The sequence below is a fragment of the Apodemus sylvaticus genome, chromosome 22 (genome assembly GCF_947179515.1).
Source record: "Apodemus sylvaticus chromosome 22, mApoSyl1.1, whole genome shotgun sequence".
NCBI lineage: Eukaryota > Metazoa > Chordata > Mammalia > Rodentia > Muridae > Apodemus > Apodemus sylvaticus.
In genome coordinates, this window is record NC_067493.1 from 3946527 (window position 1) to 3971629 (window position 25103).

The 25103-nt window shown below is 44.0% G+C and overlaps 1 pseudogene; it reads left to right on the forward strand.

Annotated features, from left to right (window-relative positions):
* The first annotated feature begins 833 nt into the window (after window positions 1-833).
* LOC127672656 (zinc finger protein 431-like) lies at window positions 834-24864 on the forward strand (annotated as a pseudogene).
* Window positions 24865-25103: the final 239 nt, after the last annotated feature.

Sequence of the window (25103 nt, forward strand, 5' to 3'; positions counted from 1 at the left end):
ATGCGGAAGGCTAGCAAGAGTTTTCCATTGCTGAGCTCTCTCTCCTGCCGTATGTTTCTTATAATAATAAACATTTATATTGATATTATTTTCATCTGTCCACATATAACAATTTAAGCATATATTCTCTTTTAGTAAAGATTTATTAATGTTATAGTTTAAACTGTTACACTTCATATTTCTGCCAGATGAATACAGATGTTCAGTGAATTTATAATTCTTTGTAGAAACTTTAGTAATGAACTGTGAGTTATCTATCATTTTTGTTTCCTTGGTTGACTTTTGTAGGGATTGAGGGTCTTAAAAGATAACTATTGGTCTCCTAGAACACATTACAAAGGCCATGCCAGTGTCAAGCTGTTGGACATACACATGCCTGTGCCTCTGTGATTAAGAACATGTGCAAATACACCCAGCTTGCCAATCATGTTTGTAGTTAGTAAATGTTCCTACAATTTTTCAGGTGTGTTCTCAGTACTGTGGATCTGTTTCCCCTGCATGTCCTTCTCAATTGGCATTTCTCTAGCAAGGCTGTATCCTATTCAAAGTGTTCAAAAGTGACAGAGGTGTATCTTATAATTAAAGCTCCTTCTAAAATGACACAGTGATTATAAATTCTGAGTCAGAATATAAGCAGAGCAAGCACGAGAATTATGGGAATATATATTTGAGAAAGCATATATTTATTTTCTGGAGATGTTAGCATCATGCTTTGTGTTGTACATGTATTTGATATTTAGGATGCAGTGACTTTTGATGATGTGCGTGTGCAATTCACTGAGGAGGAGTGGAATTTGCTGGATCCTTCCCAGAAGAGTCTCTACAAAAATGTGATGTCAGAAACCTACCTGAACCTCAAAGCTATAGGTAAGACTATTTTTTTCTGAAGGAAACAAATGTTTCTTGGTTATTCATGATCTTCTATTATTTTAATTGTATAAAAATTAAGCTGAATAATTCAGTTTCACTGAATTTTCACTGTAACTATCACGGTGCAGTTAAAATTCACAGTACCTTTAATTTTGGCTATTTTCAAATACTATATCATTCATTTTCTGGTACTGTGTTTTAGGCTATGATTGGGAAGAGCATCATCTTGAAGAACATTGTCGAAATAATAGAAGTCATGAAAGGTAATTTTCATGTTCTAGCTGATACAAATTTGTCTCTGAGAAAATTTGAATATTTTATGGAATCTCCAACAAAAATCAAGAGTGTAAAATAACAGTCATTTAAGTGTAGATATGATTATAATATTCTTAAAAAAACCATGGACCTCACGATGCGATATGTGATTTGTGTATCCACTTGATAAGTAGCTCCATTAGAACTGTGCTGCGGATCTGCCAATCTGTATAGTCTCATAGTATTTAGAAATTACACATTGAATAGTGATAAATTTATATCCAAAACACTCTAATAAGCAAATAGTCCATAGATAATTTGGTGATACTAATATTCTTGTAGTAATATGGTTCAGTTTGGTGAGAGGATATTTTACGAGAATCAAGAATATTGTTGTGAAGAAACATTAGTCCATATTGCACATGTTATGAGAAACAAAAATTCAAACAGTGTGAATGCAATGCGTAAACCTTTCATTTATCATTCTTTTTATTAGGTATATCATGTGTCACAATGGATAATAATCATGTGAGCATAGGGATATGCAAAGAAGAAACATAAAATTTTTATTCTAAAACAAGAAGATATGTATTATTCTGCCTTTGGAAGAAATTAGGAATATGAAAGACATTTGTAATTAGTTGGGATTTTAGCTTTACAGGGAATATCCCAAAATTCATAGTGTAAAAAAATCTTTATGGCTATTAGGAATTTGGAAATTCTTCTGTATGTCCTGGTTCCCAGTCACATGTGTTATAATTCACACTAGAGGAAAAATATGAATACAATCAGTGTTATACAGATCAGAGTTTTTCTAACTTTCTTCAGATAGCTAAAATACATCATATAAAAAGAGGGTACTATGTATATGAGCCATGTAATAACCATCACAGGTGTCTTGAACAACTCATGATGAGGGAGAACAACATGAATATATAAAGTGCTAAAACCTTAAGATCTGCTGCTTCTTTACCATTAGACAAATTGTAAACATAATTCATATTAATTACATGACTGATCAGAGTAATGAATGTGGTAAAGATTTCACATGTGCTAATTATCATTGCAGGCATGTAAGAAGATATACTGGAGTGAAACCCTACGAGTGTAACCAGTGTGGTAAAGCCTTTACAAGATGCAGTGATCTCCAGTATCATAAAAGAACACATACTGGAGAGAAACCTCATGAATGTAATCAATGTGGTAAAGCCTTTGCACAGCACATTGCTCTCCAAATACATAAAAGAACACATACTGGAGAGAAACCTTATGAGTGCCATCAATGTGGTAAAGCCTTTGCACAGCACAGTCATCTCCAATGTCATAAAAGAACGCACACTGGAGAGAAACCTTATGAATGTAATCAATGTGGTAAAGCCTTTGCTCAGCACAGTTCTCTCCAATATCATAAAAGAACACATACTGGAGAGAAACCTTATGAATGTAATCAGTGTGGTAAAGCCTTTGCAAGACCCAGTCATCTCCAATATCATAAAAGAACACATACTGGAGAGAAACCTTATGAATGTAATCAATGTGGTAAAGCCTTTACAAGACCCAGTTATCTCCAGTATCATAAAAGAACACACAGTGGACAGAAAACTTACTAATGTAATCAATGTGGTAAAGTGTTTTCACTAGGGATAAGTCTCCAAATTCTGTGTGCTGGAGAGAAACATAATGAATATGATCATGAATTGAGTGGGAATTAGGAGGGTATCATAGTAGAATATGATAGACATGTGTGCTTGGGATTATTTTCACTCTGGAGATTTTTTTTTTTTTTTTATGTTTTTGCAAAGAAGTTTGCTGCCCTCGTCTGAAGAGTTTCTTTGAGGTTAAGGTAAAGATGTTTACATTAATTGTATTGACAAAATAAGTCACAAAAATCACCGCATAGAATTTGACCTGAAAGTTTTTAACAAGCATAGAAACTAAGAAAGGAAAAATAAAAAAAAGAAAGGTTCAAAATACAAGGCTTTATCAGGAAGTTGAATGAAGTTTAATCGTCTGATCAAGGATATTCAATGGCATTAAAGGAATGGTTACATTAGGACAAGATTACATTCAGCTAAACATATGGCGTTGCAGTTGTATGAAAGAGAACTGTATCATGTTAGGAATTATTATTACCTGGATACTGTTTTGATGTAGACACATGAAGATACAATTATGTGTCAAATTGCCAAGAGATAGATTTGGATTCTGGGTTCTGAGTTTAAAATATAAACAGAAAAGCTTAGTTCCACAGGAAGTGGACACATCAGAACCGGAAGTGACAATTTGAAGAACAGGAAGTGTCCATGCCACACCCAGAACTGGTTGTGATGTCACAGGCAGGGACTGGCCCTAACAGAAAGTGAGTGTATATCACAGGAATTGTCTCAAGTTTTAGAGAAAGTGCCCATGCTATGACCGGAAGTGCATGTCACTGTCACAGGAAGTGGCTGTGGCTTGATACGAAGTGACTGTAACATAAAAGGAAGTGTTGTTACACCACAGGAAGTGGCACTAATGACTTTAATGTCCTTTCTTATATCTAATAACATTTTCTGAGCTGCCAGTTCAGCTTCCTGGGCTGACATTCACAAAAGAACAGACATGGAATGCAGTCACTGATAAGTGGATATTAGCTCAGAAGCTCTGAATACCCAAGACATAATTCACATATCAAATGATTCCCAAGAAGAAGGAAGGAGACGTCCCTGGTCCTGGAAAGACTTGATGCAGCATTGTAGGGGATTACCAGGACAGGGAAGTAGGAGGGGGTTTGATCAGAGAATGGGCAGAGGGAAGAGGGCTTATGGGACTTATAGGGAGGGGGGAACTGGGAATCAGAAAATCATTTGTAATTTAAACAAAGAATATAGAAAATAAAAAAGTTTTAAAAAGAAAACAAAATAAAAGGTCTCACCTTCCCCTTACATAGCTTTGAATCTTCTACCCCAAAGTCAACAAGATATGCTGACGTGGGTGTTCCTCTGCCCCGCCCCCCTCCCTCCTGGTATAAAGGCAACACATACCAACCAAGTAGAGCATCTTTGAGGTAAACCATGGTCTCTATTCTGCAGAAGTGCTCAATCAAATCTAGGAGTGAATACAAGCTGACATTAAAAGGCCACTTCTTCCAAGTAAGCGAACTGTCAGGTGAGCCACACTGGATGGAATCGTGGCATCGTGGAAGGACGAGTTAGTGTAGTCATGACAGGAGCACCTGGAGCCACGCGCAGCCTGGAGGAGATTGTGGCCAGAGGCCCTGAGCCCAGAGTGACTACGCGCCACACAGCACAGGATGCTCCGGGCAGCCCCGGGCTGCCCGTGCTCATGAAAGGGCACAGAGAGAACCTCAGGAAGGAAGTGGATGTGTGAGGTGAGGCGCAGCGCTACAAGGTGCCCTCGAGCTGTGCAAGGCAGGACCCAAGCTGCAGGAGACCAGCCTCAGAGCGCTAAGGTCTGGGGAAGAGGGAAGGGGGTGAGGACCATCAGAAGGCACCGTTCACAGTCGAAGCCCTCTGTGTCCTCACCTGGCCCAAATGCAAATGTCACTGAAGGGGTGCCCTGGCATAGAACCACACACTCACAACGTCTTGTTCTCAGAGCACAATCCAGGGCACCCCTGGGTGACAAACTTCACATAGGACAGTCACTGAGAGAACTTGGGGATCCAGCCATCTAAGAAATCATTTGCCCGAGAATATGGGGCACCACACCCACCATCTTTTGACAGAAAGTGAATATTCCCATCTGCAGAAGATGGACAGCAATACCCATCAGATGCTTCACTGTGTATGAGTTGTCATGGTTGTGGTGTTTTATCACAACAATAGAAACATCACCTAACACCAGGGCTGGGCCCCTGCAGCCAGGACTGAGGCCCTACAGCCAGGGCTGGACCCCAGGGCTGAGATCCTACAGCCAGGGCTGGGACACAGGGCTGAGACCCTACAGCCAGGGCTGGGTCCCTGAAGCCAGGGCTGGGCCCCTGCAGCCAAGGCTGAGACCCTTCAGCCAGGGCTGCGCCCCTGCAGCCAGGGCTGGGCCCCTGCAGCCAGGGCTGGGCCCCTGCAGGCAGAGCTGGGCCCCTGCAGCCAGAGCTGGGCCCCTGCAGCCAGGCCTGGGCCCCTGCAGCCAGAGATGGGCTCCGATAGCAAGGACTACCCCATGCCCAGAGGCCAGGGCTGCCCCAAGCCAGCAACAGCAGGCAGATGATGGCTCTCAGGCTCTGCTAAGTGAGACTGGACAGGCCGCACCTCTGTGCAATTGCCTTAATTCAAAGCCATGTACGTCAGAGGGAATCCTGGGAGCTCCCCTAGAAGAAAGCCTTGAGCACCAAACCCTGTTATTCACCTGCTCGCCAAGTTGGCCAGGGGGGAAGCCATGAGCTCTACTAGTGGCTGTCACAGGTCCCCTTCTGAGCGGGGTGACCAGCCCTGTATCACCCTCAGGCAGCTGCCTATTCAAAGCAGTGGCTTCCAGTGAGGCACTGTTCCCACAAAAGGACACAGTGGAGCCAGGCTGGAGCTACAGATGAGGGCCCTGACCCAGAGGATGCATCCAGACCACGAGCCCTGTGCTGCATAAGCACTCAGACACCAGGCCAAATCCCACAGGCAGGCCAACCTCTGATCAAAACACAGGGGCGGGGCCGCACCACCATCCTAAAGGCCAGACAGGAATGAGGGGCAGGGTCACTGGGGCAGCAGGAGCAACAGAAAGCGAGGCCGCGGGGGATGGGGGCCACGCCTGGCTTCCTCAGAGACAAAGGGGTCCTGTTCGAAGAGGGCGCCGGGGGAACGGAGTGGCGCCCAGACACACAGCATCCCGAAAGCACAGAGGGGAGAAGAGCGTCCACCACGGCCGTGCTGGAAAAGCCACTGAGGTGCTCAGAGGAGCCAGCTCACAATCAGACGCCCCTGTGGGAACCCACAGTCTGGAGGGCTAGCGGGGTCTAGACACTGAGAAGCGACTTTTTAGCGAATGGGGGTCACTTTGGGTAAAACAAAATTCAGCCCATCCCTCTGCCCAGGACTCCAAAGACCCTGGGTAAGTGTCCACTGAGTCCCGTGGCGCCCTCTGGGCCTCTGGTTCAGGTCCCTGTGTCCCCTTTGCTCTCCACTGACCTCCCACACGCATGCATCCCGTCACTTCCTCCTGGCCTGTGTCAGCATTCACAGTGCCAGGCCTTTGCCACACACCCCACTTTCCTGAGCCTTCCAAATACTGCCCCCCCCCCAGGCTTCTTTCAATTGACATTGGTCCACATTTCCAGTGTCCTTTGCCAGGGACCCTCACACATGAAACTCCAAAACCACACCCACCCGCCTGTCATAAAGACTTGTTCTTGTTCCTCCTGCACCTCACCCCCAAACCTCCATGGGGTCTCACACCACAAGGTCCAGAATACCCTTCTCATTTGCAAGCCAGTCTCTCTCTCTCTCTCTCTCTCTCTCTCTCTCTCTCTCTGACACATACACACACACACAAAATCTGCAAATAGTCCAAAACTGACTGTGGCCCTTTACTCTGTAACTCCCCCAATCTCCTCAATCTCTTACACCAGATCTAAAGTCCAGCACGGTCTCCCCAGAAAGCCCTGCCTACTTTCAGGGATTGTTTCTGTGACTTAGGATGCCAGGGGCAGCATTTTCTTAGCCCATCTGGGCAACGGACAGGCTGTCCCCGCCCCTGGGTTGACCCACAGCCCCAAAGCCTAGGACGAACACACTTCTTACCACTTGTGATGCTAAAGATGTGTTATAACACCCACACTGCCCGGTATCCTGCTCCATAAGACAAGGCCTCTGTTTTCAACAGCATCCCCACGGGGTTCCCTTGATACATGATACCCCAGAAAACACCAACCTGACGAAGCCATCGCTCCCCTACCCCACCCCACCCCGGGGCGTGGCCATGGCCACTTGATGACTTCCACTCCCAGGCAGTGCTGGTGGCTGCCCTGAGATGTCTACTTTTCTGTGATCCAAACAATCAGACTTTCCCCATGAAGGGCGAATGGAGAGTCACAGCCATGCAAGGCCAGGTCGGCAGCCAGGGCCTGGCCAGCCAACTAGCTGCCATCTACAGAGACAGGGCGTGGCACGTCACCTGCAGAAGCCAGAGATTCATCTGTTTTGAGGGTGAGAAAAGCCACCTGGAGGTGCAGGGAGTCAAGATGATGCCTGTGGTTAAACATTAGATTGAGGGGCACGACGAGAAGGCGTGGGGGTGGGGAACAGAGGTGGGGAAAACACCAGCGTCTGCAAGTCACCTCACCACAAGCCAGAGGCAGGCTGCAGACAACAGAAGACCCTCCTGAGGCCTAGAGAGACGCTGTACAGTAAGGCTGGTCTCTTGGGGGAAGTACTTGGGAAGGAGGACTCTAACTCAAACAGGTTGCTGCTCGACTACCTGATTAAAAAAATAATAATAATAATTCACCCAACACCTGGGTAAAGACTTCTCCCCTTAACCTCAGACTTGCAGAGGGAGAGACCAGCAGAGCTGAGCCTGCCTTCCCTAGACACTCCCCCACCCCCGCAAAAAGAAAAAGGACCATGCAGCTGAAACCTGAGAAGATGCCAAGGGCCAGTGGGAGGCAATTTATAGCTGGGGAAACATAGCCTTCGGCCAGATGTGGGCCCTGGGCAGGAGGGGGTGGGCTAACCCCTGTGCATAAGTGCCTAGAGGGGCTCACTTCTCAGGTCTCTGGGCGCCGGGCCTGGTTCTGAGCGGAGAGCCTGGTGAGTGTAGAGAAAAGTAGGACAGGGCAGTGCCCAGGACTCAAAGCCATCAGCCAGTGCAGGGCATGGGGTGCAGCGCAGGGGGAAGGGAGACAAAGAGAAGGAACAGGGCGGAGAGGCCAGGAAGAGGTTTGCTGACTGCAACAGAGGTAGAAGGGCTGCTTCCCACTCAGGGATCCCTGACATGGCCAGGAGGAACCAGCCAGAGACCTGCTCCCTTTTGCCCAGGCCCTAGACTCCACTGCCTCCTGAGCACAGAGGGTGACTGTCTGGGATCCGTCATAGGTGTGCACGCCTCTAGGGCCCCTTGCAGCACTAGAGTCACCCCGGAACAAGAGCCAATCTGATACAATCACACTATCAAAGCCAGAGGCCAGAGAACTAACAAGCATGGCCCCTCACCACCAACACAGGACAAATGAAGGACCGAGAGGCCCAGAGAGGGTCAGTGCTATCCTGAAAGTCACACAGCATGGGGGCAGGACAGTCAGGACCCAGATACCTAATGCTGGGCTCAGGAACCCAAACTACCCTCCTCACCAGCCCAGACCAGCACAGCTCAGCTAAGGACACAAAGATTCCCACTTCAAGAGCATCTAAGAGGCTGGGAAAGAAAGGGGGGAGTCAGCCCCCCTAAATGAAAAATCCCTCTGACAAGTGGTGGAATTATTTCCATTGGGAAAAAAAATAATGAAAAAGCCTCCCTTACCAGACCCCAGGGGTATTTGGCTGTATGCTGATGTAATAGGGAGAAGAGAGGCCAAGGGAAAGGATTCCCTCCCCAGCTCCCAGCATGCCTTCTGCCAGAAGCACAACAGGGAAGCTGCAGCTGGAGTGGGGGGACAGGAGCCAAGCAGGATGTCGGAGCTTTGGAAGGAGGCCTAACACAGCCAGGCTGGCGGTCTGCGAGGGAAGCAGAAGCCTTTGAAACAGCGAGCACATGGTGGGGGGCAGGCGCCACGAAGCCCCTCGCGGGTAGCCCTGGGGTGGATACAGACACCAACACAAAGCCTACGGAGGGCAGCGGAGGGTGTGTATGACAAAGCTGGCTGCAGGCAGAGCCAAGAGGCAGAAAGAGGGGGCTGTGGCCCAGGCCATCAGGAGGTCGGGGCCTGACTTGGGGTCTGGGGGCGTGCATCTACTGGTGATGCGGAGTAGAACTGCACAGGGAACTTCTTACTGACCCCATCCCACAGACGGAGGACTTCTGATGAAGTAGGTGTGCCTACACAAGGACTTAGGACCCCAGCCTGGAGCCTCAAAAATACCCAGCATGCAGAGGGCACTGACGTGAAGAGCCAAAGTCATGCCACCGTGCCCCCCCACCCGCGGCGACAGTGCTCCCAACACGGGGAGCCCACCCAGAAAGGGGTCCCGGAGAGAGCAGCTGCCAAGGGTAGGCCTGGGCAGCAACACTACCTCAATAGGCCAGTTAGAACCGGAAGGCCCTGCACCAACACTGTCTTCCCCCACCAGATACCTGCACAGCATCATAGTAGAAAGCCCTGGAAGATGGGAGGCCCCTGGTAGCTCCGCAGAGCAACTAAGGTCCCATCCCTGCCGACAGTTTGGGGTACAGACTAGTAGGGTACTTAGAGGTAGTAGGCGGGGCTAGTGACAGTTTGTGTCCCCATTTCTGGCATCCTGGGGAGAATTTCTCTTTCACCCACTAACCTCGCCACGTGCAGAGCCGATCATTGCAGGAAGTATAAAGAAAAGTCCCGGCCTTCGGATCAGTGGCCGCCGGTTCAGCATTTTATCCGGGAAATGTTGACCGTGCCCTTGACGTCTCTGAGCCTCCAGTGCCCCCCCACGGGTCTCAGGAGTACAACCCAGTCCTTGACACAAGCCTGTGGGAAAGACACATGAGCCCCGCGCCAGAAAAAACTGCAGCCGCAGAAACAACACTCAGTAGAACTGCACAGGGAACTTCTTACTGACCCCTTCCTACAGACGGAGGACTTCTGATAAAGTAGGTGTGCCTACACAAGGACCTTGGGTTTAGGGTTAGGGTTAGGGTTAGGGTTAGGGTTAGGGTTTGGGGGTTAGGATTAGGGTTAGGGTTAGGGTTAGGGGTTAGGGTTAGGGTTAGGGTTAGGGTTAGGGTTAGGGGTTAGGGTTAGGGTTAGGGTTAGGGTTAGGGTTAGGGTTAGGGTTAGGGTTAGGGTTAGGATTAGGGTTAGGGTTAGGGTTAGGGTAAGGGGTTAGGGTTAGGGGTTAGGGTTAGGGTTAGGGTTAGGGGTTAGGGTAAGGATTAGTGTTAGGGTTAGGATTAGGGTTAGGGTTAGGGTGAACCTGAAATGGGGCGTGGCTTTGCACCCTGTGTGCCTACCCCGCAGAGATCTAAGGCTACGTGTGTCCATGACCTGCCTGGGGGCAACAGGATGGAGGACGACACCCAGGGGCTGCTGGGAGTAGATAGGTGATGAAACTGGAAGACTCTGCCCACTTCTGCACTCTAGCTGAGCGCTCCGGGGGTTTGCTATTGCTATGTGTCCCTGTTGCTGGAAATCGTGTCCTTGACCTTATACTGCTGCTGTTCCCAGGCTAGCCCCACCCCAGCCATGACCTCCCTCCATGACCAGCACCATCCACTGTCCACACAAGCTGCCAAGATGAGGTCTGCGGTGGGGGGTGTGGGGGGAGGAGGGGGAGTTTCGTCTCCCTCAGAGCCCAGTTCTCTGCTTCTAGCTCCCACACAGCCCTGGAATGCACACTAGAATTCACTCTACCGCAGGAACTCACTACAAAGTGTTTGGCCACAGGTAGGGTGCTGAAAGGCCACCTGCAAGTCTGGGACAGCGCCCCGAGACAGCCGCTTCCCAAAAGCAGACCGCTGTGCCTTCAACTCACTCCGCCTGACCCCGAACCATCCACGAACCAATGAGGCTTGCGATTTGAGACCGAGGCAGAGGGGCGCATGGCCAGGAGAGCCAGATGGAATCAAATAGCCTGCTGGGCAGAACCAACAGGTTCCCTGCTACCATCTAGTGGCCAGCACGTGGAAGAGCAGGCACCACAACAAGGCCACCAAGAAGTCTCAGGGACCATGTCCCTCTCCAACAAACCCAGACTGAGACTAGGTGACCCCCAGGTGAAGTAGCACCTATGTAGGAGTCATGGATGCCAGATTAAAATAAAAGGGCAACACCTCACAAAACAAAAGACCTGCTGGCTGTCCATCCAAGCAAGGTCTTAGGAAAACAGCAGAAAGGCTGGAATGGCGATGCAGCCAGAACAAGGTGTCGGTCCTGGCCACGGCTACTGTCCGGGGTGGCCTTTCCTCCTCTCCTCCTCTGGTTCCCTGCAGCTGTTCTTCCTGTCACTCTGCACAGCCAGGCAGCCCCCAGGCTGCACACGTGTCTTCATGCAGCCCCTCCCTCCCCATCTGGGCCAGCATGGCTGTCCCTTCCACATCACACGTGGCCTCCCACATCCTTCCGCCCCGGGCCCCAGGCACTGCTTCACCCATTCATCTTTTCTCCTCCTTCGTGCTCACTAGTGAGTATCTTCTTCTGGGTGTGGTGAAATATGCCTTTAATCCAAGTACTGTGGGAGTGAATCATACAGGTGGAAATCTGTGAGTAGCCTGGTCTACAAATTGGGTTTCAGGAAAGCCAGTAGTCTTACAGAGAATCCCTCTGTAACATGATAACAACAACGATCACAAATTCTGTGTCTTTTTTTGCTCCATATTAAGATTAAAGGCCTGTGTCTTTCAAGCTCAAAAAGATCTGCGTTAAAGTCCAGTCTTCCAACTTCAAAGACACTTATTACTTTCTACATATTAAACAAAAATCCTGTGAAGGTGTGTCCTCAAGTATTGGATTTTTGGTTAATTGGAGATTTAATCAAGTTTACAACATAGAATAGCGACCACAGAGAGGTTTTCATGGAAAAATATAATATGAGCAGGGCCTTGCAGACCCAAGAATGGCACCATGAGATTTGAAACAATGAACAGCTGTAGTCCAATTTATCAGACCATTTATCAGTGATAAAATACCAGGCAATTGTGTAGCTCATTTCTCTCTGGATATCAGATGAGTGGTCAGAATCTCCAATTTATTTTCCTACTTCTTGATAACAATTGTATGGGGGAGGATATTTGTGTCATACTGCAGCCTCTGCAGCTAGAGGAGCACAAGTAACCTTGCAAAGTGGGAAGGCATAGAGAATGCACAGACCAGGCTGAGGACCAAAGAGAAAGAGAGCACACCTGGAATCCAGTGAGACAGAAAAGACTTTGGCACAGGCTTGAAATGCCTGCTCTGTGGATCTCAGCTCTCCCATCATTCTGTAGAGATTTGGGTATCTAAGCACACTGGCATTTTGGCTGCCTCCCAAAACATAATGACTTCAAAGAAGGCCACGCCATGATTGTTGGTTACTGCACAGGGTGCAACTTGGCTTCCGAGCCCCCAAATATGAAGCTACAGAAACCAGAAAATATGGCAGAGTCCCCAAGCACCCATATGCAGTTTTCATAATCAGATGCCCTGTCATGGATTCTAGGATCATAACTGGATTAAATAGTAGCATATGGCAAACCATCATCAAAGGACTGAACAATTCATCCAAAAGAAAGAGTAAAACAACCTTGAGCTGGAGAAAGTATCCAGTCTCTGATTCTGACAGTTATTTGGCTGCATTATGGATAAGTCTGACAACCAAACTGCTGGTTCAGTAAGATCAGGGGAATCATTTTCAGGGCTAAGCTTGTCAGAGGATTTCTGAGAATGTAAGGTCTCATAAGAATATTTTACTCTGGGTTACTATAATCTCATAGCTCCTGTACCTGAAAAGCAAATTGGAGGTAAAATGTTGAACTGATATAAATTGGAAAATATTTCCTCCCTGACACTTTATGGACTCCTCTTGACCCCAGGTTACACCCACATGGTCAGCAAGTGGAAAATATAAAAATTCACAATGTAATAGCTTTGGACTAAACAGCTTGTGTCTTTGGGGTGGACAAACAAATGTAGTAGAATCCTCACCATTCAGGAATTATGCTAGGCAGGAAAGTCCATTAACTTCACAGTGGCACAATTGCCACTCCTGGGAAGCCAGGCTCACAGATGCCTACTTAAGTAATTTTCACATCACTTTTTCATGACTCACTGTGCCTTTCCCAGGACCACATCTTCCTCACTGGTTTACAGTGAGATGGAAAGCCAGCTTCCTTTGGCCTCTGTCTCATTTCTCTAAGCTCCCCATTCTCAATCTCAAGTACACTCCTCCTCCATCTTGAAGGCATAAATATGGGTGAACTCTCTAGGGACTAATTGAAAGCCCTGAGAGCAGTGGGTGTTGTAACATCACTGGTGACATCACAGGGGATGCCCAGAGCTCTCCAGGATTCACTAGAATGTTCAGACAAGGGATTGTTTATGTCATGGGGAACAGGCTTTTTCTTCCTGTTAATGCTCTCCCTCTACTGAACAGAAACTGAGGCGCCCATCCCGTGAGACTCTCCTGGAACACAAATGTTGATCACCTCCATTTCAAAAGTCAGAGGTCTCAGTCACTGAGATTTGTCAGTGTCAGAACAATAGGAAAGTGCTGTGCTTTATTTCCAAATGTGTTAGCTGTGGAGACCTGGGTCAGGATGGAGAGAAGAGCCAGCCCATCACGTTGGCAGCAGAAGACTTGAGATGTCCACTTTCTTCCTAGGCTTTGGCCACATGAATTTGTTAGAAGGCAGTTCCAGGGTCACCTTCAGCATGTGGAGATTCAGGACGGGAGGGACTTTCTCAGGACGGTCTTGCTTGGAGATGATGGCTGTGGACAGCGATCAGGAAAACAAGATGACTCAGATCTGACACTGTGACTGAGAGATGAAAACAAAGGGTAGAGTGCATTCTCTGTATTCCCTGCTCTGTCAGTCAGGCTGTGAGAGACCCATCTCACCAGACACTCCCCAACAGTTGTGTGTCCAAATTTGTCAGCAAATGTCCAAATCCTCCTTTTCCCGAAACAGGTCTCATCTGTCTCTCAGTCACTTCCAACCTATTCTATAACTGAATTAACCACAGTGTACCACACCCCACTGCCTCCAAGTGTTTTCTAACTGTCTCAAATCTAACAACACCCAGCCACTCTATGCAGATCACAACTCCTATTATCCAGGAGATGAGTGTTTTCTGGAGAGAGATAATGACCTCCAAGCCTGAGCATGGACAGTGATCTCTAGCCTGGTCTCTGGAGTTCTTCCTTGCATTGGAAGGATATAGCTGCTAAGTTCTACATGGACATATAGTGATACATTTCATATTTTCATGGAAAAGACAATTTTTGCTCTGATTGTTATGAATCCTAATTACAATCTCAAAATCAATCCAGAATTAGCTCACCTGTGATCTGAATCTGGAGGCTCAGAGATAGAAGTTTCTGACCTGGATCTTGGCGAGGAGATTTTGAAGCATAGTTTCTGTGAATTCCAGAAGATTAAGACAAGGAGATCTCCAAGTTCAAGATCATCTGGGATTAAAGCCACAGTAGCACATGGTTTTAATCTGGGCCACACCCTCTGCTGGAGACTGACAGCCTTAAATCTGGGCCAAGTCCCCTGCAGAAGACTGACAGACTTTAATCTGGGCCACGCCCCCTATTGGAGACTGACAGCCTTAAATCTGGGCCACACCCTCCCCTGGAGACCTACATTAGGACATTGGAAGGATGCAGACACTCTTTTCTGCGTGCTTGCCTCATGGGACTGAGCGACTGCTAGATCCTTGAACGTGCATCTAGAGCAACTGCTGACCATGGTTGCGGAGTTGGACTGCAGAAGTGAGTCCTGGAGAAACTCCCTAAATATATAGAGACCACCCATATGTTCTGTGACTCAGAAGAACCCTGACTAATGAAAGCATTGTGATGAGACAGTGGGGCAATGTTTTTGGACAGTGGGGCACTGTGATGTGTCAGTGGGGTATTGTGATGGAAGAGTAGGGCATTGTGATGGGACAATGGGGCATTGTGATGGGACAGTGGGTCATTGTGTTGAGACAGTGGAGCATTGTGATGTGACAGTGTTTCATTGTGATGGGACAATGGGGCATTGTGATGGGACAGTGGGGCACTAATGGGGCATTGTGATGGGACAGTGGGTCACTGTGATGGATCAATGGGGCACTGTGATGGGACAATGGGGCATTGTGATGGGACAATGGGGAACTGTTATGGGACAGTGGGTCTTTGTGATGGAACAGTGGGGCATTGTGATGGGACAGTGGCGAATTGTGATGGGACAGTGGGGCACTATGATCAGAGAGTGGGACATTTGATGGGACAGTGGGGCATTGTGATGGGACAGTGGGGCATTGTGATGGGACAGTGGGGCATTGTGATGGGACAGTGGGACATTGTGGTAGGACAAAATACCAGTATGCCAACACAGAACACAACAAATGCATTCACAAAGATGTGATGTTTCCAAGCTATGAAGACCACTTTGGTATGGCTCTTGCCTTAATAGCCTTCTGTTTCTCTGCATTCACAGCTGTGGTACTCTGTGTCTTTGTGAAGCACCATGACACTCCTATTGTGAAGGCCAATAACAGAATCCTCAGCTACCTATTACTTGTGTCACTTATGTTCTCTTTTCTGTGCTCCTTTTTCTTCACTGGCCATCGAAACAGAGCGAACTGTATCTTGCAGCAAATCACATTTGGAATTGTATTCACTGTGGCTGTTTCCACAATTCTGGCCAAAACAATCACTGTGGTTCTCGCTTTCAAAGTCACAGACCCAGGAAGAAATATGAGAAACTTCCTAGTATCTGGGACACCCAACTACGTTATTCCCATAAGTTCCAGATTCCAATGTATTCTGTGTGCAACATGACTAGCAGTTTCTCCCTCCCTTTGTTGATATTGCTGAACATTCTGAGCATGGCCACATCATCATTGTGTGCAACAAGGGCTCAGCTATGCATTCTACTGTGTCCTGGGATACTTGGCCTGCCTGGCCCTTGGAAGCTTCACTGTTGCTTTCTTTGCAAGGAATCTGCCTGACACATTCAATGAAGCCAACTACTTGACCTTCAGCATGCTGGTGTTCAGAAGTGTCTGGGTCACCTTCCTCCCTGTCTACCATAGCACCAAGGGCAAGGTCATGGTTGCTGTGGAGATCTTCTCCATCTTGGCATCCAGTGCAGGGATGCTTGGATGCATCTTTGTGCCCAAGATCTACATCATTTTAATAAGACCAGACATAAATTCTATCCAAAAGGTCAGGGAGAAATCATATTTTTGAATAAATAATTCAGGAATTCTGTCAAATGTTGACATATATCTATCAATTATTGGATTACAGTGCATGTATCTAGTTTTGAAATCATTCTCACTGGCACCTCTACTGATAACTAGAAATATCATATCTGCCAATCTTCTGTGCATTCTTCATAAAATCTTCACCCATTCCCTTGTTTTGTTTACTCTGAAAGAAATAAAATTCTCAAATCCTTATTACAAATTTATTCATCGTATTGCCTTGGTGGATATTTCTCCCCTGTTATCTTCCAGGAAAATTTGATAAGAAAGAAGTATCTATGACATTGTATAGAAAGTGAGTAACAGAACAGACATAGCTACAAATAGAAACCACATATCAAAGCAAACATACAAATTAACTAAATAATCTACATAGATGAAATCAGAACACAATATATTTCCAGTTGGAGCACATATATGACAGTGCACTGCCTGTTTTGTGACCTATTCTTCAATATATTGGCCATAGTCTGAGGCAGAAAATTTCTTTTTCTGCTCTAAAGTACAAAATATTATATTGAACAATGTGTAGAAGCTGTGGAACCCAGTGGTTGAATTATGGAATAGCTGGAATAGGCTGACGGATAGGGTGACCCATAGGAAGACCAACAACCTCAACTACCCCAGACAACCAAGATCACACTGTGGCACTAACCAAGCAGCATAAACCAGCTGACATGAGGCCCTCACATATATGGTATAGGACGGCCTGGTTTGACCTCAATGGGAGAAGACACATTGGCCTGCTTAGAATTGGTAGGACCCAGGAATTGTGAAGGTCTGAGAGTTGTGAGGTGTGGATATCCTCTTGGAGATGGGGGAGGAGGTATGGGAAGAGGAAGAGTCAGGGGGCAAATGAGGAAGGCAATAACTACATAATTTTAAATAATAAAGATTAAATAATTAAAAGAACAGAATAAAATAAACATCTAGATATGTGAACATTGCTATTATAATGAATGTATGGAAGGGATTGTTAAAACTACTGACACAGGCATGTCGTTAATTTTTCTCAGATTCTGCCCTTGGTGTGGACTTCTGAATGGGATTTTTGACTAAAATATTCTGGAAGATATAATGGGATCCAGATGCTTTGATTATGCTGTTTCCTAGAAAATGACATTTCCAAAAAGACAATTGAGTGCATGTAGATGTACTAAATCCTTCACATCTATCAATTCTCCTCACAAAATGGGATGCAGATTGGATATAAAATGCATCAACATTAACAAAACCCTTCCTCAAGGTTAGAGTGTGCTTCCAGTCCTGGCCCAGAACTTTCTTATATCACAGGTCAGGTTTGCACTCCCATAGCATTTGTGCCTGTCCTCCAAGAATGTCATCCATCTGCACTCACACCCAGCCCTGGAGGAGGACACACCATTGCAACTGAGGCTGTGAGGGGTTGTTCAGCTGCTTTCTCTTCCCCTTTGTGAGCTGTGATCCTGCACTCATCGTGACCTGACTACATAGCTTGCTTGAGAATTCCGCACAGCACTTTCCCTTCTTCTTTCTGATATCTAGGGGGATAACCTGTTACTTGACCTCCACTGGAGGTATAAAGCTGGCCCATCAGAAGAAACCCAGTTAAGAGCACAGGCTCTTAACATTAAAGAGGGATTTTAGGAAACATGTGTTTGCTATGTGGCTTCATACAATTCCCTTCTACTATATTATTCATATGAATAAAACCCAGGAGAAAACCAGGAAACAAATGACAAACAGTGTGGAACACTACTTATAGTCAGAGCATCTTACTCAATGGCAAGGTGGGGAAAAACACACAGTTGTGTTAGCACAGATTCTCTAGATCAAAATATCTCATAGAGAGGGTGAATTTTTCTGTGTTTGTAGAAAGAAGATTTATTATAATGTCTCAGAGACATTTGTCCTCTTCTTCTAATAATGGCTGTCTGCCAAGGCCAAGGGAAACTTCAAAATCAAGGACTTATCTTCCAGGGAAAGGGAGCTGTAATTTCCCTGAGCCCAGCATGAAGCCAGAAAAGAAAACTCTTGTTTCCTAAAGTCACTACTTAAAGTTAATAGCCTGGGCACCCTTCCCCTTGTGAGTCAGATTGATATCTTCAGTGCACGTGAGGAATGGGCTATGCAACTTATTAACCTTGATTACATGAAGGGGAAGGCACGTGCTCTGAGGAAAGCTCAAGCAAGGTCTGAATTTAGCTCCTGTCAAGCACAGGGTCATTGCTAACAAGGAGAGTAGCAGGCAGCTGAATATCCTGAGGTGGAATAGTGGAGTCCTTCTATAGGGCTGCTTGGTGTGAAAGTCCTCTTGCAAGGTAGGGCACAAATGCTAAGTGAGTGCAATCCACTCCTAAGATCTCTAAAAAATTTTACCCTGGACTAGACGCACAATTTAACTGTAAGGAGTGGTAAGGCTTACTGGCCAATCTAGAACTCAAGCCAGACTTGCCATTCAAAGAAAGAGGCGGGATCTTCCGGGTACCTTTCTTCAAGTTCCCTGTGGCTTTGCAGACCAGGATAGTTCACTGTTTCCTGATCTGAGCCCTGCTGTTGTGTGTTGTGCTGTGAGTTGACCTCGGGGAAGCCCTGAAATCTGAACATGGTAAGCACAGTATATCGTCCCACAATGGGGTGGAACAGGTGGCTGATCAGAGGGTGCTGAGGTGCAGGCTCCTATCAGTGGTTGGATGGGAAACATCAGCTAGATGTGACTACCTGTGCGGTTTCTAGTGATGCTTCTTACTTGCTAAATAAGATGGTGACCTCTGAATATCATTACTATCAAGGCTGGATCTTCACACATCATTTGTACCATTGGTTTGCTTGTAGAAGCATCATGGATGCTTTTCTTGATTCTGAAGGATATGTCCAAAACATTTTGTGTTTTGCACTACACATTGAGAGGGCAGGTATGAATCTAATAGGTCTATTTTAACCTATGATTTGTTATTGTTTTATTTTTTATTGCAGTTTTCCGATTTCTGTACATGTATAGTGTTTTGGATATTTTGTGGCAAGCACACTTTTTTTGTTTCAATCTATTTGGTATTTTGGATGCTTCATGTACCTTAATAGGAATCTTTATCTTTAGTTTAGAAATTATTCATGTAAGATTTCATTAAAACTATTTTCTTGACCTTTGAGCTGATATTCTTTTTATTACAGTCAATTGAAGTCTTTGCTTTTGATACATTGCGGTGTTCCTCGTTATTTAGTGCCAGTAAAATTTTATACACAAATTATTTTTTGACAAATAAGTCCATTTATTCTATTTATCTTACTTTCTTGTTCAGTGTGTGTGAATCTTGCCTCTGTAGTTGTCAACGTGCAGGCAATTTCAATGGCCTGCTCTCAGGGACTGGGCACCTGCTTATGTCATTACCTGCCTCCATCAGCTGCTGCTGTTGTCAGGTGTGCTTTATATACATGGAGCACTAGCTTCAGCTGCTCTCTATATTTGTTCCCTGTTTCTGTTCTCTACACAAGCCCCCGCTATAGTCTTTCTCTACTCTCATCCCAGGCTCTCTGCTCCCTATATGTGTTCCAGTCCACAGGTCCTCTTGTGCACCCCTATCCTTTCCCCAGGTTCTCACTCCTCTCCTTTCCACAAAACAACGTATTTTGTATCAGAACTCTTGCACGGTTTAATTTTTGAGGACCTGCTGTGACAGGACACCTTGGATTTCTTGTTGACATATTTTCCTGGCTTATGCGAATTATATTCCTATGCTGATATCTAAGTATCTGTGTTTGTGGTGATAATATGTCTAGATACTTGTCTCTGGGTTTGTCTTGTTTAGGTGGTAATTTTATTCCCAAGGTATTGTTTGCTGTCTGTATTTTCAGAGAATGTTGACTGCGTTTTTCCCATTTTACTGACCTGTTTGTTGGGTATGTTCAAGAGGGAATGCTTGCTCATGTTGAAAGCTGGTAGAAGTCTCAGTCAGGAAATTATGATATTAACAATCCCCCAGGAAATTTAGTTAGGAGAGAGGTTATGCTGTCTCTGGATTTTGTACAGTGTTAGGTAGAGCTGTGTAAATTGCATGTGGGATAATAAATAGTGTGGTGAATCTTATGGAAAGCCTAACTTTTCTCCTGGCAGGCATGGCATATGGTTGAAAAAGGAGTGTACACTCCTGTCTACTGGAAGAGGAAGGGTTTATTCTGTACCATTTTATATTGGAAAGATAGGACTTGTTTTCTGATTTTAAAAGATTCGACTTTCTAGATATTGCCTTGAGTGTCAGAATACACTTTAGACATTTGAAACGTGTAGGAGCTCCTGCTGACTATTAGGATCACTGTAGACTGAATGCATTTTCATCACAGGATAAACATGAGCCTATAGCATCCAGGGTCAGAATGCAGTTCATTGGGTACCCTGGGTATCCCCAAAATGTGGGGCTTCAATTGTCTGCTGGGTTAAATGCATCTTCTCCCAATGAGGCCAGACATTGGAGTACAGTTAAAAGAACAGCTATCAAAAATAGGCACCAGCTTTAGGGACACTGCATGTTCCAGTTGTTGGAGGACCCTCATGAAGATTAACCTGAACTTCTGCTACTTATGTGCCAGGGGCCTTAGTCCAGCCTGTGTCTGCTATTTGGTTGGTGGCTCAGTCTCTCAGTGTCCCCAAGGTTATAGGTTAGTTGAGTCTGCTAGACTAACTGTGGAGTTCCTACCATATTCAGGGCATTGAATATTTCCCCAACTCTTCCTTAAGCATCTCCAAGCTCCATCCCCTGTTTTACTGTGGTTCTCTGAATCCATTTCAGTCAGCTGCTGGGTGAAGCCTCTCATTGATCACGTATGAAAGTCTCCTGTCTGTGAGCATAACATTGTATCCATAATAATGTTAAGGATTGGAGATTGCCCATAAGGTGGGTCTCCGGTTGGGCGAGTGTTCATTGGGCATTCCCTCAATCTGTGCTACAGGTGTGCCCCTGTTTTTCTTTTAGATGGGACAGATTTTGTTCTGTGTGTCTACTCTGCTGTAGTTGAAACTAAATTCTTCAAGTTTCTTCTCATGCTCCCATACAGTCAATATTTTGACTCTCTCCCTAAATCACATAAGATGCTTTAGCCCCATTTACATTTAATGCTAAGCTATTTTGCAAGCCCGGTGGTTTAATATTTATTAAATTGTATTGCTTTGTTTTTGTTTTTTAAGACAAAATCTCTCTGTGAATATCTTCCTGTCCTGATAGTCGGTATAGGAACCACATATGTCACCTGACACAATTTTGTACAATAGGGATATGCGTTTGTGCAACTTTTAATCCTCATGGTTCACTTTTAAATTTGTCCAAATAGATAGGTTAAATTCTATTTCTCAAGTTGATATGTGTTCATTACTACCTGAAACTTCAGAGTCCTTGGATTCCAGGTGTATGATGTACTTCCTCACACTTGTGAATGTTCTGAAATGTTTGAGTAAATAGTATTTTGTCTATGTGCATGAATATGAATATCATGTCTCTTCTTTACTGTTATCATAAGATGGCCTTAAAACTCTTGATCTTGAAGTAATGAGGAGTTGTTGGTCCCCATGTGTATGTGAAAAATTGACAAACACAATGTACAAGACCAGCTAGAGCTTTCCACTGCTGAGTTCTCACTCCTGCCCTACATTGCTTATTTATGATCAACATTTATATTACTATATTTTCATCATTTGATTTGTAACTGTGTAAGCATGCATTCCCTTTCAGTAAAATTTTATTAATGTTAAAGTTTAAACTGTTGCTCTTGAAGTTTCTACAAGATGAATATGGACCTGAAGTGAATGTATAATTCTTTGTGGGAAGTTTTAGTAAAGAACTGTAAGTTCTCTATCATTTTTTGTTTCCTTGGTTGATTTATGTAGCAATTGTGGGTCTTAAAATAAAACTTTTGTTCACTTAGAACACATTACATAGGCCATGCCGGCATCCAGCTGTATGACATACACCTGCCTGTACCTCTATGATAAAGGACATGAGCAAATATACCCAGTTTGCCCATCAGACTTGTAGTTAGTAATTGTTCATACAATTTTTCAGATGTGTGAACAACAGTATTGTGGATGTTTCCTGTGCATTTCTCTCAATTGGCATTCTTGGGCAAGGCTGTATATTATTCAAATTGTTCAAAAGTAACACATGAATTTTATAATTCAAGCTCCATCTAAAATGACACAGTGATTGAAAATTCTGAGTCAGAATATAAGTAAAGCAAGTGCCAAAATTATATGAATATGTTTTCAATGAAACTTTTGTTTTCCTTACATTGATGTTAGTATCATGCTTTCTGTTGTACACATGTATGGGATATTTAGGGTGCAGTGACTTTTGATGATGTGCATGTGAACTTCACTGAGGAAGAATGGAATTTACTGGATCCTTCCCAGAAGAGTCTCTACAAAGATGTGATGTTGGAAACCTACCTGAACCTCAACGCTATAGGTAAGACTGTAATTTTTTCTAAAGGAAACAAATGTTTATTGGTTATTGATGATCTATCATTTTAATTGTGAATAGTGAAGATTGAGCTGAATAAATCAGTTTCACTAAATTTTCACTGTAACTTTCATGGTGCAGTGAAAATTCACAGTACCTTGATTATTTCCTAATTTCCAATACTATATCATTCATTTCTGGTACTGTATTTTAGGCTATAATTGGGAAGACCATCATCTTGAAGAACATTTTCAAAGTATTAGAAGACATGAAAGGTAATTTTCATGTGCAAACTGATACAAATTTGTCTCTGAGGAAATTTTAATATCTTATGGAATCTCCAGCAAAAAGCAAGAGTATAAAATAACAGTCCTTTAACTGTCGCTATGATTATAATATTCTTACAAAACCATGTACCTCAAGGTCCGATACCTGATTTGTGTAATCATTTGATAAGTAACTTCTTTAGAGCTATGCTGTGGGCCTGCCAATCTGTAGCGTCTCATAGTATTTAGAAACTGCACATTGAATAGTGATAAATTTATATCCAAAACATTTTAGTAAGAAAATTGTCCACAGAAAATTTGGTGATACTCCTATTCTTGTAGTAATATGGTTAAGTTTGGTGAGAGGGCACTTTATGAGAATCAATTATGTTGTTGTGGAGAAACATTAGTCCATATTGCACATGTTATGAGAAATAAAAATTCAAACAGTGGGAATGTAAAGTATAAACCTTTCCTTTATCATTCTTTTTATTAGATATATCATGTGTCATAATGGATAATAATTATGTGAGCATAGGGATATTGAAAAGAGAAACATAAAATGTTTGTTCTGAAACAAGAAGATATGTAGTATTCTGCCATTGAAAGTAATTAGGAATATGAAAGACATTTGCAATTAGTTGGTTTTTTAGTTTTACAGGGAATATCCCTAAACTCAAAGTGTAGAAAATCTTTATGGGCACTAGGAATTTGGAAATTCTCCTTTGTGTCCTGGTTCCCAGTCAAAAGTGTTATAATTCACAGTAGAGGAAAAATATGAATGCAATCAGTGTTATAAAGATCAGAGTTTTTATAACTTTTTTCAGATAGCTAAAATACATCATATAAAAGATGGTGTTATATACATGAGCTATGTAATATCCATCACAGGTGTCTTGAACAAAACATAATGAGTGAGAACACCATGAACCTATAAAGTGCTAAATCCTTAAGATCTGATGTTTTTTTTTTTACCATTAGACAAATTGTAAACATAATTCATATTGATTACATGATAGATCAGAGTAATGAATGTCATAATGTTTTCACATGTGCTAATTATCATTGCAGGCATGTAAGAAGATATACTGGAGTGAGACGCTATGAGTGCAATATATGTGGTAAAGCCTTTACAAGATGCAGTAATCTCCAATATCATAAAACAACACATACTGGAGAGAAACTTTATGAATGCAATCAATGTGGTAAAGCCTTTGCAAGACCCAGTTATCTACAAAGGCATAAAATGACACATATTAGAGAGAAGTCTTATGAATGTAATCAATGTGGTAAACCCTGTGCAGCTCACAGTTATCTACAAAGAAATAAAAGATCACATACAGGAGAGAAACCTTATAAATGTAATCAATGTGGTAAAGCTTTTGCAAATCAGAGTACTTTCCAATATCATAAAAGTACGCATACTGGAAAGAAACCTTATGAATGTAATCAATGTGGTAAAGCTTTTGCAAGATCCAGTCATCTCCAAAGACATAAAATGACACATACAGGAGAGAAACCTTATGAATGCGATCAATGTGGTAAAGCCTTTGCACAGCGCAGTAATTTTCAATATCATAAAAGAACACATACTGGAGAGAAACCTTATGTATGCAATCAATGTGGGAAAGCCTTTGCATGTCACAGTACTTTCCAATATCATAAAGTAACACATACTGGAGAGGAACCTTATGAATGTAATCAATGTGGTAAAGCCTTTGCATGTAACAGTAATCTCCAAAGACATAAAAGAACACACACAGGAGAGAAACCTTATGAGTGCAATCAATGTGGTAAAGCCTTTGCACGGCACAGTTATCTCCAAATTCATAAAAGAACACATACTGGAGAGAAACCTTATGAGTGTAATCAATGTGGTAAAGCCTTTGCATGGCACAGTGATCTCCAAAGACATAACAAAACACATACTGGAGAGAAACCTTATGAATGTAATCAATGTGGTAAAGCCTTTGCACAGCACAGTCATCTCCAGTATCATAAAAGAACACACACCGGACAGAAAACTTATTAATGTAATCAATGTGGTAAAGTGTTTTCACCAGGGATAAATCTCCAAATTCTGTGTGCTATACAGATTCATAATGAATATTATGAATTAAGTGGGAGTTAGGAGGGTATCATGGTAGGATATGATAGACATGGGTGCTTGGGATTATTTCTACTCTGGGAATTTTTTTTTTTTTTTATGCTCTTGCAAAGAAGTTTGCTGCCCTTGTCTGAAGAGTTTCCTTGAAGTTAAGGTAAAGATGT